Source organism: Equus caballus, chromosome 1 (assembly GCF_041296265.1).
Source record: "Equus caballus isolate H_3958 breed thoroughbred chromosome 1, TB-T2T, whole genome shotgun sequence".
In the NCBI taxonomy this organism is placed as follows: Eukaryota; Metazoa; Chordata; class Mammalia; order Perissodactyla; family Equidae; genus Equus; species Equus caballus.
The window spans coordinates 179,814,712-179,831,869 of NC_091684.1; the positions used below are offsets into that span (position 1 = coordinate 179,814,712).

General features: G+C 32.9%; 1 long non-coding RNA gene across 1 annotated transcript in view; it reads right to left on the reverse strand.

Annotated features, from left to right (window-relative positions):
* LOC138925124 (uncharacterized) overlaps window positions 1-17,158 on the reverse strand; it is a 175,650-nt gene that overhangs the window by 46,446 nt on the left and 112,046 nt on the right. The window lies entirely within an intron of this gene.

A 17,158-nucleotide genomic window follows, 5' to 3' on the forward strand; every position in this document is an offset into this window, starting at 1 on the left:
TCAGCTAGAATAAAATGAAAGCATCTTAGTTTCAGGATGAAACAACCTTTGAACCAGGGACTTTCTGTTTTACAACAGCCAGGGGCTACTGCAAAGGCATCTGTGAGCCTGCCCTGTTTCACCGTGGCCTGGCAATGTCTGGAGACAAACAGCTTATTTTCCAAAGTCTCTCCCAACCAAAAGCTGTGCTGGTCTCAGTGCAATTGAACTTAACAACTAACAGCATGAGTCTCAGGGTTGCCTTTCCATTCAATCCCAATTTTTGAGGATCACAGCTAACAAAAGTGCTGTGATTTTGGTATATTGCAGTCCGTAAAGTGTCTAGACTATATTATAAATAATTAAACTCTGTTCCTCATTTAGGTGTCTACAACTTTTTTGCCCTTTAAAAATAGTAATAGAAAGAGATGAGTTTTTTACTACCTAATTCCTTATTATTCACTACCAATTAATGTATTATTAAATTGCAAAAGTAATTCATTCTTATCATCATGATTATCTTAACATTTTTTAAAAAGCAATTTTAGGCATTTTAAAATACTTGACCAGAAACTCCTTCCAAGTTTACAAATGATGATATTAATTTCAATATGCCAGCCACATAGCTGTTCAACATTTTAAGTTGAAGGTGTATAGAGATTAAATAGATATACAAAAGTCTCCAATATCCACTTTGTGTCACATTTAATAACTTTTATACATCTTATTTTCCAATTCCTAAAAACATATAGAAGAGTTTTCTATTAATCATCTGTAGAGACAGAAAAAATATAGATACCTCCTATTTTCTTTCTTAATGCTTGTTTCTTTTGTATGTGAAGGGGATTTTTTTCTCTGCAAAACTATCACTTTGAGTTAGGTACCACTCAGCTCTGTATATCTCCTCATGCTCTCCACCTGCATCCTTATCTGAATGTCTCATCTGGGAGAATTTGAGTTTTGTTTATTTATGTTGCATTCGTAACTGACTACATGTTAAACCAGGCTGCCATCCCTTTAGGAAGTAAACCACAGTAGTAAATGAAGTTGAAATTCTTTATTCCTCATCTGGCACGAGTCATTAGTTTTCCTAGGTGAGGAGGTATTTGCAAGGTTGCATTCTAATGTTTTCTTTTCTTTCTCAAGCTCTAAAAAGATTTCTTTAATTGTGAAATTTTCTTCTATTTACTACACAGTTCTGTCCATTTAAAATTTAATCTTTGGGATTCTCACAAAAGACTTAGAAAATTTTTCTTTTCTTTTGCTTTGGGTCAAAATACCCCAACAAGATTGACAAATACTGAAGTTGCTGGTAAATCAGAAGTGTTTTTTAATCTCCTAAACATGCAATTAGTAAAATATCTCTGGATCAGTCTGTGCATACTCCAAAATGGCAAGAATATGTTCTTAACTTCTGAACAGAAACAGGGAGCTCAGACTCAAAAAATCACAGGAGGTTAAAAATTAATTTTTTTATTTTTGTATTCAAGTCATATAGACAACAGTCACTGTGTAACTCAAGACAATTACTGATGGTTCTGTATTCCTAAATTTATTGCCTTCAATTTGTTATGATTATACACGTAGAATATGTCATTTTAGAAAAATTGGAGAATGAGCACAGGGAAGTAAACAGCAACAACAATGAACCTATAGGCAAGAGAAAAGCATTGTTCTGTGATATTAAACAATTGCAGGTGGAATTTTATCAGGCTTAGTTAGTGCCTTCTGGAATCCACTGCCCTGACAGAATTGAATAAGGTATTTGCATTTATAAGAGGAAGAGAATTGAGTCCCATTATCCTATGACTTCACACTCACTGCTTCATGTAGGCAATCTACTGGGAGGTCTACTCCAGGATTTATAACTTACTAAGAAGAAAGAGTAACACAGGAAAATATACACACACACACGCACACATACACACACATACATATATACACACAAAGCCAGAAGTATCTCACTCTAATCAAGTGTTGTTGTGGACTGAATGTTGTATCGCCCTACGGTTTATATGTTGAAACTCTAGTCCCCAGTGTAATAATGTTTGGAGGTGAGGCCTTTGGGAAGTAATTAACTTTAGAGGAGGTCACAAGGATGGAGCCCTCATGATAGGATTAGTGTCCTTGAAAGAAGAGAAAGAGACTAGAGATCTCTCTCTCTCTACCCTGTGGGATACAACCAGAAGATGGCTTCTGTAAACCAAACAAGAGGGCTCTCATCAGACACCTAATCTGCAGGCCCCCTGATCTTGGACTTTCTAGCCTTCTAAACGTGGGAAATAAATGTTTATTGCTTAAGCCACTCAGTCTATGGTATCATAGGCTATAACTAGCACAGCCTGGACTCACCAAGACAAGTGGTATTCCAAATTTTAAGAGCTAAGATGCCAAGTTAAAAATCCTTCAGATTTGTCATCATTTCTTCAACTTCCATTTAGCACATTTTAAAAGTCTCAATTTTTTTTTTTTATAATAGACAATTTTATTCAGCAAATTAAATAGACATGGAGTTTCATAGCTTAAAATATAAGTTTTGTCCTGGACTCATTCAACATCATTTAATAAATATTTTTCTTGTTTAATACTATTTTGTTTTTCAACAAAAATTTATGAAGTGACTACAGTATGTTCGGCATGTAACTCTGAAAATATAAGAAAACAAAATATTTCCCCTGTTCCAAATTGTTAGAATATAGTTGAGACTCACAACAGTAAACTGAAAATTATTACAAAGTATAACAAGGTTATAATGAAGATATGCACTGGTTTGTTAGGGTGGCACTGAAGAGGAGCATGTAAATGACACTGGTGGGTAAAGGTCATGGTGTTCTGGGTGACATCGCACCACTTCTCTCAGTTTTCAAAGCCAGATCTTTTCAAACAGGAGAAATAACTGAACATATCCATTTTAAGGTATACATATGCTTATTTTTATGCAATACTATGAAGTGTCAAATGATCTGAGTCTTCTTGTAAACTTCCTCAATAGAATGGCACAACTATTTTTTGAGCCCTTAGCATGTATGAGGAATTTTATTAGGAAAAATACAGAAATAAAAAAGTTTTCAATTTCTGCAGTTCAAAACTTTGTCTATGCAAGCCCAATGGAGGAAAGATTTAAGTAAAAATATATCTGGATAATTTGATTGACATAGAAATCCTTTCTATGATTACTCTAGCTAAAATACAAGCCACTTTGACCCTCTGAGGACCAGAACCGTCTGCATTATCTCACACTAAAACAGAACACTGTGGGAGATCTGAAAAGGCAATTGAAACCACAGTGGGGAAACTTGTTATTGGATTTTTTTAAAATCTCATGCCTTGTGACATCCTAGTCAGCCTTGTTGAGTCGTGGATACTTTAATAACAAGTATCTCTTCATAACAAACTTCACTTGATACTGTAATTGACTTCACATCTGTGAGATTTTTATTACTGTGGGTTTTCATCAACACTTCACCCAACATCCTGACTTGCCACTGAATAATGCCTGGTGAGTATCACAGACCTGAGCTTACCAAGTGGGCTATGCAGTTGATAGCCCCTATTATAGGACCATTGCAAAAATATCAATACAATGACAAAATTTGTAAGATGCTTATATTTGACCCTTGCAACAGTTATCTGTTAATATCACAGTGCTGCTGGCAAAGAATTACTCTTCTCTCCCTGGCATCTTCATGAGTGACCGTGAACTCCTACAGAAATGAACTAAGACTTCAACTTTCTGGAAAACTCCACAAATTTGTAACTTAAAACAGTTTTGTTCAGTTCTCTTTACAATATTATTTAAAAGGTTCACGTGAATTAGAAAGTAAGCCCTCCCTGTAAAATGAGATTAGAAAGACTAACAGAAGTTATGGAGTTCAGTTAACATGTCAAGTTTTCTTTTATATAGAATTTCTTTTATGCAGAGTCCCCACACAACTCTTAAGAGACAAAAAAGAGTGGGCGAATGTCTGTTTAAAGAAAGCACCAGAGAAACTCAACCAAGCCAGAGGACAAAATACCAGGCAGGATCCTTTCCCATAGATTACTTAATTAGCAGGTGTCTAATAAATGCAGTTAAATGAATCTTCTCTGGTAAGGCCAGCAGGAGAAATCACAACACAGTCAATACTAAGGTAACACTGGCATGGAACCAAGTTAGGGCAGGCAGGGGTTCCACGCAATCTTGTGCAAGGCTTTCAAAGATAAAAAGGCTACAAGTTGGCTTTTATTGGCAATACAGTATTAAAATAAGCAAGTAGAGGAAATCAGAAAGAAAACAGAACTGAGGAGGGCAATGAAGAGAACAGAACCAAATTGGCTTTCCCCTTGATGGCTCCACATAAATGCAGATACTGTATGTTTTATTAATGTTTACAATATGTTCAAATGGAGGTTTATACTTATATAGAAAAAGGGGAACATTGTCATTACTCCACATTGTAAAATTCCTTCCCTGTGAAAACCCAAATCTATATCAATGACAACATCTTACACTACCCAATACACCAGAGGGAAAAAAGGCCATTACCATTTATTAGTCACCTACTGTGTGTTAGAGACAACAGAGATCAATTAAATCTTCACAGTTGCTCTATGATATGGTCATTATATTTCTTTTACAGATAAGGAAAATAAGATTATAAATTATACATATTGTTCAAGTTCAATTTATCAGGGGCTAAGCCAGCATTTTACTGGAGTTTAGTTGGACACCAAAGTTCATATCGTTTCACTATATCTCACTCTTCTGACATTGTAGGTACATATCAAGGGCTGCTCACCACACAAGGCCAGCTATTTAATTAATGTTGTAGGTGGGCTAATAGATTTTGGTCAGTGACTGTTTAATGATAATTTCACTTCCTCCCTTGACTACTCTACTTATAGTGGAGTCAGGAACGTGCTGATTATCCTGAAACACTAAAAAGTTTTCACAAAACGTGAACTGATAAGGGAATACTATTTCCATGCAGTGTACACGTTTCATATAATTGCATTATCATTATGATCATAATAGTTTTTCAATGAGTTATTCGAATATAATATTCTCTGTCCAAAAGCCAAGGCACTACAACTATCACCCTAATTCTTGCCAATACATGAAGCAAATATATATTGGAGAAGGAGAAGGATCTAAGGTTACCTACTAACTTTTCTAAGTTGGAAAATTGTTAATACTTTTATTTAAAAATGTATTTCTAATCCATCATAAAGTAACTGTTCATATAAATATATTTCATAAATTACTATAAATTCTATGATATAGAGTTCTTCTAATAGGCTGTAATTTCCTTTGAAAAATAGTGGTAACCTCTCTTATCCATCTTCACCATGAAACTATACCCTTGACTTTCTCTTGTCTTCACATTCTCCCTTTTCTTTCTTTGGCTCTCTAATTTTTGCTCTTATTTCTATGACTGATCCTTCTCAGACTCTTCTTTTTTCTTTGATTTCTAAAATATCTGCAGTCCCCCATTTTCTCATTTCCAGCTAATCTCTTATACATGATACTTCCGTCTACCACTTTTACTGTTGCTATTTTGTTTATTCAAAATTTGTTAAATTATCCTTCTTAGCTGTTTTTTGTTTGTTTGTTTTAATTCTAATTTAAGACAAATATCAGTTTCCTTTATGTTGAGACCTCCCCTTTTTTAATAATGAAGGTATTTAAACTAAACATTATCATTGAGTACAGGCTTTTCTTTGTTTTACAAATTTTGGGATGAAATTTTCCTTGTTTCATTGCTTTCTAGAGATGTGCTAATTATTTTATTTTTGCTTTGATCTGAGTGTTATGTAAGAGGTTGCTTCTAATTTCCAATTAATAAAGATTTCTGTGTTTATCTTTTTTTATGCATTTCTAATTATATTTGGTTGTGTTCAAAGAATGGGGCTATAAAATCTCTACTTTAAAAATGATAAAAATCTTCCTTATGGCATTTTTGTAAATGTTTCCATAAATAAGTAACAAGAAAGATACTCGTTATTTATTTTTTCGAGCTTTATCGAGGAATGATGTATAAATAAAAATTGTGTATATTTAGGTTGTCCGATGTGATTTTCTTTTTAAAGATTGGCACCTGAGCTAACATCTGTTGCCAATCTTCTGTTTTTCTTCTTCTTCTTCTCCTCTAAGCCCCCAAGTACATAGTTGTATATTCTAGTTGTGTGCACCTCTGGTTGTGCTATGTGGGAAGCCGCCTCAGCATGGCTTGATGAGCAGGGCCAAGTCTGCAACCAGGATCTGAATGAGCAAAATTCTGGGCCACCAAAGCAAAGCGTGTGAATTTAACCACTTGACCAGGGGGCCAGCCCCACAATGTGATTTTTTTAAAGGGGTACAATGTGATGATTTAATATATATATACATTGTGAAATGATTACCATAATCAAGTTAATTAACACATCCATCACCTCACATAATTAACACATTTGTGTTTGTGTGGTGAGAACACTTAAGATTTACTTTCTTAGCCATTTTCAAGCATACAATACAGTAGTATTAACTATAACCACCATACTGTATATTAGATTCCCAGAACTTACTCATTTTATAACTGAAAGTTAGTACTCACTGAACAGCATCTCCCCACTTTCCCCACCTTGTAGCCCCTGGAAACCACAGTTCTATTCTGGTTCAAATCACAGGATTGCCTTCCTTTTTATGACTGAGTAATATTCCATTATACATACATATATATATATGTATATTCACACATATATAATATATATGTATAGCACATTTTCTTTATCTGTTTATCCGTCAATAGACACTTAGGTTGTTTTCATGTCTTGGTTATTGTGAATAATATTGCAATGACATGGTACTGCAGATATCTCTTGGAGGTACTGATTTTTATTTCCTTTGGATGTCCACAAGTAGGAATCCTGGATCATATTATAGTTCTATTTTTAATTTTTCAGAAACCTCCATATTGTTCCCTATAATAGCTGTATCAATTTATAGTCCCACTAACACTATAGAAGGATACCCTTTTCTCCACATCCTTGGCAACATTTGTTATCTCTTGTCTTTTTGATAATGGCCATCCTAACATGTGTGAGGTGATATCTCATTGTGGTTTTGATTTGCATTTCCCTGTTGATTAGTGATGTTGAGAACATTTTCAAATACCTGTTGGCCATTTATATGTCTTCTTTGGAAAAGTGTCTATCCAGGTTCTCTGCTCATTTTTTAATTTGGTTATTTTTTTCTTTGCTATTGAGTTGTTTGAGTTCCTTTATATATTTTGGATATTAATCCCTTATCAGAAATATGACTGCCAATATTTTCTCCTGTTCCATAGAAATGTTTTCATCTAGTTAATTGTTTCTGTTGCTATCCAGAAGCTTTTTAGTTTGAAATAGTCCCAATCATTTATTTTTGCTTTTGTTGCCTGTGCTTTTGGTGTATACAAAAAATCCAAAAAAACATTGCCAAGACCAATGTCAAGGAGCCTTTTTTCTAGGAGATTTACGGTTTATATTTTTAATCTATGATTTAATTTATGGTTTACATCATTAATCCATTTTGTGAATATTTAGGTGTCCAATTTCTTTCTTTTGCATGTGGTTATCCAGTTTTTCCAACACCATTTATTGAAGAGACTGCCCTTTCTCCATTGAGCATTCTTGGCACCATTGTCAAAAATTAGCTAATTGTATAAGCATGAGTTTATTTCTGGGCTAGTCTCTTCCATTGGTCTACCTGTCTGTTTTTATGGCAATACCATACTGTTTTGATTACTACAACTTTGTAGTACAGACTATATCGGGAAGTGTGGTACCTCCAGCTTTGTCCTTTTTTTTTCTCAAGATTGCTTTAACTATTCAGGGTCTTTTATAGTTCCATACAAATTTTAGGATTTTTTTTTTATTTCTGTGAAAAAAGACATTGGAATTTTGAGAGAGATTGCATTGAATCTTTTGATGGCTTTGGATAGTATGGACATTTTTATAATGTTATTTCTTCCAATATGAACGTAGGATATCTTTCCATTTGTCTGTCTTTAATTTCTTTCATCAAAGTCATGTAGTTTTTAGTGCACAGATTTTTTACTTCCTTGGTTAAATTTATTTCTAGGTATTTTATTTTTTTGATGCAATTGTTAATGGGATTGTTTTCTTAATTTCTCTAATAGCTTATAATTTGTGCATAGGAATGCAACAGAGTTTTGAATACTGATTTTGTGTCCTGCAATTTTACTAAATTCATTTATTAGTTCCAATTTTTTCTTTTTGTGGAGTCTTTAGGGTTTACTATATATAAGATTATGTCGGCTGAAAATAGACATTTAAATTTTTTTTCTAATTGGCATGCCTTTTATGTCTTTTTCTTGTCTAATTGCTTTGTCTAGGATTTCTAGTACTGTGTAGAATAGAAGCCATGAGAGTGGGCACCTTAATCTTGTTCCTGATCTTAGAGAAAAGGCTTCATGTTTTCACCATTGAGTATGATGTTTGCTATGGGCTTGTCAGATATGGCCTTTATGATGTTGAGGTAATTTCTCCTAGTTGTAATTTATTGAGAGTTTATATCATGAAAGATGTTTAATTTTGTCACATGCTTTTTCTTTATCTACTGAGATAGTCACATGATTTTTATCATGAATCGCTAAAACAATGCCAGGTCTACCTTCCCCCAGATTGTTTTGTTGTCAAACCAAATAAATTTCTATTTGTCCTTTAATACACTTTCACGTGATACTCATTATTATATAAACTCCATAGGGACAGGGATTTTTGTTTGTTTGATCTTTCCTGCAGATGTACCTCCAGTGTCAAGGACATTACCTAGCACAAAGTGATGCTCAGTAAATAGTTGTTGAATAAATGGATGACTATGTTTACTGCTAATGAAAAAGGTTTATATATCTTTTTATCATTTATCTTTCAATGTAATCTTATCTGATATTAATATCACTGCTGCTGCTTTTTTTGTTTTCATTTAACTGGTACCTCTTTGTCCACATTTTCATTTTCAATCTTTCTGTATCTCTTTGTTTTAATTCTGTTGCTTATAGCTGAGTTGTTTTTAGACAACCCAATAAGTTCCATATTTCAATTGGAGCTTTCAGCCTTCTCTTATTTAGTTTAAAAGAATTTCTTTATTTCATCTTACTCTGTGTTTATCACTTTTTAAAGGATTTTTCCCTTTTATTCCGTTATTCTTCACTGATTGAATCAAGTTGCTGTTCCCTTGAATTTCCCCCTTGTTAATCAGGAGAACTACATGATGTTCATTATAAAATACATATTTCTCTACTATTACATAGTAAGAAGATACCAATTATTTCCCCCACAAAGGTGTTTTAATCTGTTTGCTCTTTTTGCTTTCCCCTCAAATAAGGTAAGCCTTTTAGAATATGTTCTCATTCCCACTTTTCTCTTAGTGCTTTGCAAATGAGACATTTGAAGTATATTATTGTTCCCTGTCATTATGAGACAGTTTAGCATATTTAATTATTATTATTAGAATTTTTCTTGAAATATGTTTATTTCCTCTCTAGTATCCTGACTTAAGAGAGTATACTCATATATTTGAGATACAACCATATCATCCTTCAACGTTTTATCTCATTTTCTTCTTCTCTACCTCAAGGTCTCTGATGTAATTCATGTGTAGTTTGTTTAGAATTCTTTATCAAGAATTTTCTTAGATGAAGCAACTGGTGTACTCTCTGGAACATTTCATGTCTGTTAATACCTTTTATTCTGACAAGTGAATGACATGTGGAGTATGTATAGCTTTCTCTTAATAGTCTATGATTGCTCCAAACTGTTTTCTAGTTGCCAGATTTGCAGATAAGAAGTCTGATACTATCTGCTTATTTTTCCTTTGTAGGAAATCTGCACTGGCAAAATATATAGGGAGACATACATGTACATATAATATATACACATACACACACACACTGGAATTACACCAGAAAATGCTGAGGCATAAATATTTATCTATCAATGTTTCCTGGATCTTGATGAGCCACTTTGATCTATAAACTCAGTTTTTAATGGAGTTTTTCACAGAGAAATTATATTTTATTATCTATGATTTCCTCTTCTGTTTCCTGTTTCTTCTTTTTCCCATGGTAAGTCTCCTGAATTTGTATTGAAGTCTTTATCTTTTCAACTGTGTTTTAAATATAATTGCATTTTTGTTTTGTGATTTGAACTTCTTCTAACATTTGATCTTTCAAAGATAAACCTTGATTTCAGTAGAGCCCTTCCATTTCTCAAATCTGTCTATTGTTTGTTTCCACTTGAAAATCATGGTTTGTAGACCCTGGATATCATTTCTGTGTGTTTATTTGAATCTACTTAGGTATTCGTAGTAAGTGGTAATTGGAGTATATATATATATATAATGCAATTAATTGTAAAGCATTCAAACCGCAAATTGTTTTTATTCCTATCTTAAAATATAAGGACATTTTAATTGCCCTGGGTAAAACCTTCTTTTTGGCATTTGGAGAGACCGAAACAAAAAGTAAATGATAAAGTCCATCCACTAAAGCAAAGTGGCAAGAAAATGCATTTTTAGAGGAAATTTAGAGAGAATGTGACTGGCACTCTCCCAACAATGAGAGGAAAAATGTAGATCAAAATTATTTATGGTAATCAAAAGATATTGTTTCCAGAGGTGTGAAGGGAATTCTTTGGAAGATATTTTCTGTAATTTATTTTGAATAATTCTCAAATAGAGTTAGCATCACTCTTGTATTAGTAATCAGACATGACAGTAAAATAATATGATGAAAAATAAATGAAACAAAGTAAAAATTGGCTCTATTCTTAAAGATATGTTAAAAATAGGAAAATTTTGGGTGTACACAGTATTCAAAACTTAAATTTGTTATATTACAGTAAGGGGATGTGTCACGATTCATCTTTTGACATCAGTGAACTCCAGGGAATTATACAAGTCACCAAGACAATGTTTAGAAAGAGAAAACAAGGAGGAAAATATAAATGCTTATATTCTTCATACTTTAATAATAGTAAAAACAAAAAACACAGTTGGACTTTGGCACAATGAAGCAGAATTGACCAAGACTAGACTAGGCAGGCAGAATGCTATTACCTTGGCAATACCTCTTACATAATTATGGCTGAGAATAGATCACTGGTTAGAGACTGTCATGTACTTGCTTCTAGAAGATACAGACATGTAAACTATGACTCTAGATGCCAATACTTACAAGAGGATCATTTTTAATATGCCCTCAAAAAATAACTGTATTGCTACTTCAGATATGTTAAAATGTGAATCCGTGAAACATGGAACTACCGTCACCCAAGTTTAATCTTGTTTTGACAATAATTACTTCTCTGTGTTTCTAGCCTCTAATTTCTACCCTCTCCAGTTTTATCTAACACACTGCTACCAGATTAATCTTGCTAAAGCATATCTCTTATTATGTTTGTGCTATCTACAAAAATCTTTTGTGTCTCCCTATCAGTATACAAAATAAAATACAGAATTTATACAGAGTTTTTACTGCACTTTTTGTGATATTTCAGGATGCTGGTGAAGTCTGGGTGAAATCCTTAATGATCAGTCATATATAGTATCATGCATTCTATACTCCAACTAAATGATATTTCTGGTACACACATGTGCCATGAGCATCCATACGATCCATATTTCACAACCTAGATGACACTTTCTTTCATCTCTACCTTTTTACCTTTCTTATGCATCTCCACAAAGTAATCCTGATGTCTATTCTGTCCCTTCATCAGGTTAAGTACCTCTCCCGCAACACTTATTATTGCCTACTTTGTGTTGCTTGCAGTATATTGCTGTCTTATCTCATCATTCATTTGCCTTCAAGTTCTTTGAGGGCAGGATCTATTATGATTTTCAATTTCTCCCCATTCCACAGACCTAATGTGAAAGACACTTTTGATGAATATTTGTCAAATGCATACTGGTGTTTAGTCCTTACACATTATGTTATCATATGTGTTAGTATAGCAACAAAAAATAGTCCAAATTCAACAACAAAATAATATGCCTAACACAATGCCTTTCATGTATGAAATATCCAAACATTTTTTAATTAATACATTAATAAAAATGTCAATATCGATTGTTGTTTTGTGATATATGTTTTCTTTTAGATCACTTATTCACTGACGTGCCTAGCTTCTCAATTTCCAAGTGTGAAACTACGTCAAGGAGAATGGTAATTTATTCTTTACAGGTTAAGGCAGCATCAAGTCAGCCTTTGGGAACTTGGAGCAGTTCAGTCTGGTCTGCAGTAGTGAGAAGCTCCAGCAAACAAATTAAGTCACCCTGGATTTTGCAGTCTTCTCATGGTCTAGTACTGGTTCTTTTGAGTTTAGAGTCTACGAACCCAATACCATCCTACAATAGAATAAACAAAGTAACCTATAACAGCCTTAGAACTTCCTTCAAGTTTAAAAGGAAGATCTAGGACATGATCGTACCTTTTGAGTTTGACTCAAGATTAAACAGGGTTTTGATCTTCAGGTAGCACTTGGAAAGTAATTAAGCCTACTTTTTATGCAAAAGCACAAGCAGCATTCCAAAAAACAATAGATATAACCTTTACAACTATGGAATAGACAAGTCCATATTCCTTATTCAAATTTGTATTTTTTCTAGTTATGTTGTTCCTTAAAAGCCCATGCATCTTAGACACTCAATAACATTTATACTCTTTACAGATGAAAGCATCACAAAACACCAGGACTGTAAAGATAACTTCCTATGAACCATTTCCTTCAAAACGTTCTATTTTCCATTGTTCTGGCTGCCATGAACTAATATACTTGCCAAACTTTTTTTGAATTGCCTAAGAAAGTTCATTGTAAAATCAGTCTCCATTTCTTTTTCTTAGACATAGATCACTTGGAAAATTCTTAAGTTTAAACCAGCAAGAATAAAAATTTTTAATACCGTTTCTTTGGAAATTGAACGTGGAGTCTTTTAAATAGAAAAAAGTATTTGTCAAATAGAAAAAAATGAACCTCACTTTATACTGTCTATTATAAACTGAGAGTAGCTGTTGTCCTTAGCTGGCTCAAATGCAGGCAACAATGTTATTTATTACTCAGAATTTCAAATTTCTGATAAATATGACTAATATTCTTTGTCATGTTTCAGCTAGATGGCATAATGAAATGATGGTGATGTTGATGATGATAATGCTGATGTCGGTGATGACGGCTAGCATTAAACATGTATTTTGTCACCGTGCTCTACATTTTTCATGTAATATCTCATTTAGTCTTCAAAAAACATCTAAAAATATGCAATATTATTTCCCCATTTTACTTATAGGAAAGTGAGGCATAGAGAAGCTAAGTAACTTGCCATGGGCCATATATCTACTAAATCAGAGAGCCAAGATTTCAAACCAGTTCTGTCTAATCTCACAGCATGGACTCTTGTGTTATTACAGAATATTGTGAACACCTAATTCTCAGCCTTCGCGACCTGAAAATTGAAATTTCATCAAGAATTGAAATGATGTTAGAGATTTATACAATAGAGGCAGCTTTGTTCTGAGGACTGAGCAAAGATGTTAGAGAATCGGATTTTGATGTCAATTAAATGATTGTTTTAGTTCTTTCATTCATTCTCATTCTCTCTTTTTCTCTTTCTCCTTTTTCCCTATATAATAATCAAGATTTATATTTGAGTGTCTGGAGAAATGGCTGGCAGGTCACTAAATGTGAGACCCTTTCAAGCACAATAGAAAATGAATGTACAATGAAATCAAGTTACATCAAAGGAGTGTTTCCTTGAAATTTATTAATATTACGCAAAAATAATATTGATATTGCTCATAAAATTCCATCACTTGACTGAATATTTGAAATCATCTAGTTCAGTATTTTCTGCTCAGTTTTACTCTCAAATCTCACAATAATTATTCTTATCTAAGACACTCTTCACTAGTTGAGCTATCAGAGTCTTTTACAGCTATTTTGATTGATTGGCATCCACTTTAACTTGCTTATGCCTGTACTGTACTAGTATTTTTTAATATCACTACTAGTCTCATGATTTCCCTTAGGAATTCTGAAATCAATATGGCATGGTAGATAAGTTGGTCTTGGTTCATCAAAAAGCAGATGCCAAGACAGAATTGCATTTGAATAAATTTTAATAAAGGAAATAAATGCCTGTGAAAGAAAATAGGAGAGAGCTAGGAAGACTGAGACAGTCACTCTTGTACCACGGTCTAATGGCTATTCCAGTCATCCCAGCTGCCTCCCTTTTAATCTGAAACGTAACTTTAAAGTAAATTCTCTAGATAATATCTATGTCCTCCATCGTCAAATCTATTACGAAATCTACCAACATTTTCAGAACTGGCTGATTTGGGAACGCTTTTCTTTGAGTATATTCTTAGAAATTTATTTTTCCTCCCACAGAAACATTAATAGGAAGAGATCAAACATCCATTTATCCAATAAGCCAAGTATTGACAGATTAATAACTTCATTCTTAACCAGAAAAGTCACTAATTCTTTATTAATACATATTTGTTTGTTTATACTAATAATAGATGTGGAAAAACCTCAAAAATTGGCCTTTTTATTAGACCAAAGAAAAATACAACAATGTAAGTAAATTGGGACATTTGGCCACAATTTATTATTTACCTTTTACCAAATTCTGGTATCTAAGGAATAATTGGAAAGGAGTTAAAACACAGAATTCTCTTAAAAATAAGTATGGCTTTCTGGTGGTAATATTTGAAAATTATAAATGAATTTACATTCCTTGATCTACAGCATCAAACAACAACAAGAAGCAAACACTTTAGGGCTGGCAGTTCTCCATTATCACTTGATTTGGTAAAGGAGTAATACTTTTTTTTTCAAACTGAAATTAGGGGGTAAGTGAACCAGCAAAAGACAATTAAATTGGAGCTACACTTGCTTTCTCAAGTACTCAGCAATATGAATGCAGGCATAAGGCTGTTTTTATTCACTAGGCACACAAATAAATCAACTTTAATGTCAATAAAGTCAGTAATGATAGATTTCATCACTAAAATATAACTAAGCAATAATGACCAGGAAGAAAGTAAGTAGCTCACAGCAGCAGAAGTGATTTCTTTTTTGTCCTAGGTGAAGTCAAGGGTATCTGAAAAGACTGGCCTTTTCCCCTCTATTATTAACTGCAAATCATTCTTGTCATGTTAGAAAGCAGATTGTTTTTTTCAAGTGTTATACACCATTATGTTTGGATCATATAACTTGACCTTATTCCGGGCAACTTAAACTCCATTTCCAATTAGCAAGAATGCTTAAAGTGGAGATGAAGTCTATCTGGCTATTATGCCTTTCTTATTATATCAATTTGAGCAGAAATTTATATTCTCTATTCCCCCTGTGTTGATGCTATCTTGTGGCTAAACATCCCAATTTATTTTCATTGCTGTTTTTTTTTCCATCTGCCAAAAACCAAAACAAAAAGGCCAATTTTGAGGCTTTTCAATTTCTATTCTTAGCTGAAAAATTCATCACATAACAATAGAGAAACAGCAAGGTAGGGTAAAGAGTTTGTTTATGCAATTAAAAAAATTTTTAATGCAACAGCCACATATGGGACTTAACTAAAACCACCACTTGAAGAAAGATACTATAAATTGTACAATTCACTAGAATTATGTCTTAAAACAATGAACTGCCATTTTATGTATGGAATGGTTAGTCCTTGATCCTTTGTACTCAGTGGCTATGTGTCAAGATTTTTGGCTGACATTCAACCAGTGTCTGAGAAGATAATAATGTGCTTAGTTCAGTTAGTCCACCCATCTACACATGGCAAAGCCTGTCCTTTGGAAAGCTCTTATTAAAAACAATGTTTCTCTCAACTTTGTTGTTTCCATTGTGATCTTGCCTAAGAAGGTAAGTCATTCCAATGCTTGCAATATTATAAATAATCTTAATTTGAAGCAAATAAAACTTTTAAAAATTCTAATCTCAAATAAAAATGAGTTATTTTCCCCACATAATGGCTTTCGACCATCTGATTCTACCATGATACCATTTTGTATTCCACTGGAACAGAATTAAATAGAAGAATCGATGAAATGCTTATGAGAATGTTTTTATTAAAATAGCCTAAATTTAGTAGTGTAGTTTAATACTTTATGCCCAAATATGGCTTATAGTTTCTTCCTTTTTTAATCTTGATTCATTTTCATAAATTATGAAGAAATTATTATAAGATAAAGAATAATTTTTCATAAAACTGAAAATTGTTAACTATGTGAAATTGAAACTCAGTCTTTCATATACAATTGTAAAACTTAATATTGGACAAGAATAAATTTTTGCTAAAGTAAAACTGTTCTCAAATAATATTTTATTAACAATTATGCATTTGCATATGATAACTACAAATTATTTCTATGTTCTAGATGAGTTTGAACATATCACCAAATAATATTATAGGGGTCTAAATATGAGAATATATGCTAGTATACCAAGAACGCCCTTTCTTATACCACTTTATGTATTAATTTACTATATATTTTACTACATATATTCAATTCAACTTTACATGCAGTTTGTATTAATGCAAGTGAATGGAATATCTAAATTTCAACATGATTGTGATATTTCACCTTAAAGCTTACTGTTTAAGCTACTGTGGTAAAAATGAGAAGTCCAACATTGTTCCAAAGAAATATAGGTAGCTCTATACTACAGAGACCACAATTATATATTTTTTCCAATAGCAGATGAATTAGCAAACCCATCATCTTTCCAGATTACATTGCTTTAATATCTCTTATTCCCATTTGGAAAAAATCAATACACAGATTACCTTATAATAGATTTTAAAAAGTCAATAAATTTAGGTGTTAGAGGATGACATTAGTATATTATTATTATTTCCTATATAATTCATGTGGGAAAATGCCATGTTCTCTACAAAAGATAATTTTAAAGAATTGCTCCCAGATTTTGGTTTCTAGTATCACAGATTATTGCCAACTAAGCAACTCCAAAAGATAAATACAAATTCTGGAAAAAATACAAAGTGAAACTGCACAATGTCTTGAAAGAAAAAGCAGGTAGATTTTGGAGAGGAGTCTCAATTTTGAAGAAGGATCTGACAAATGATGAGTTTCCCAAGTTTTGACTTTTTCTTGAGGGCGGACAATAGGTGTGGAGTAGTGCAGGATAC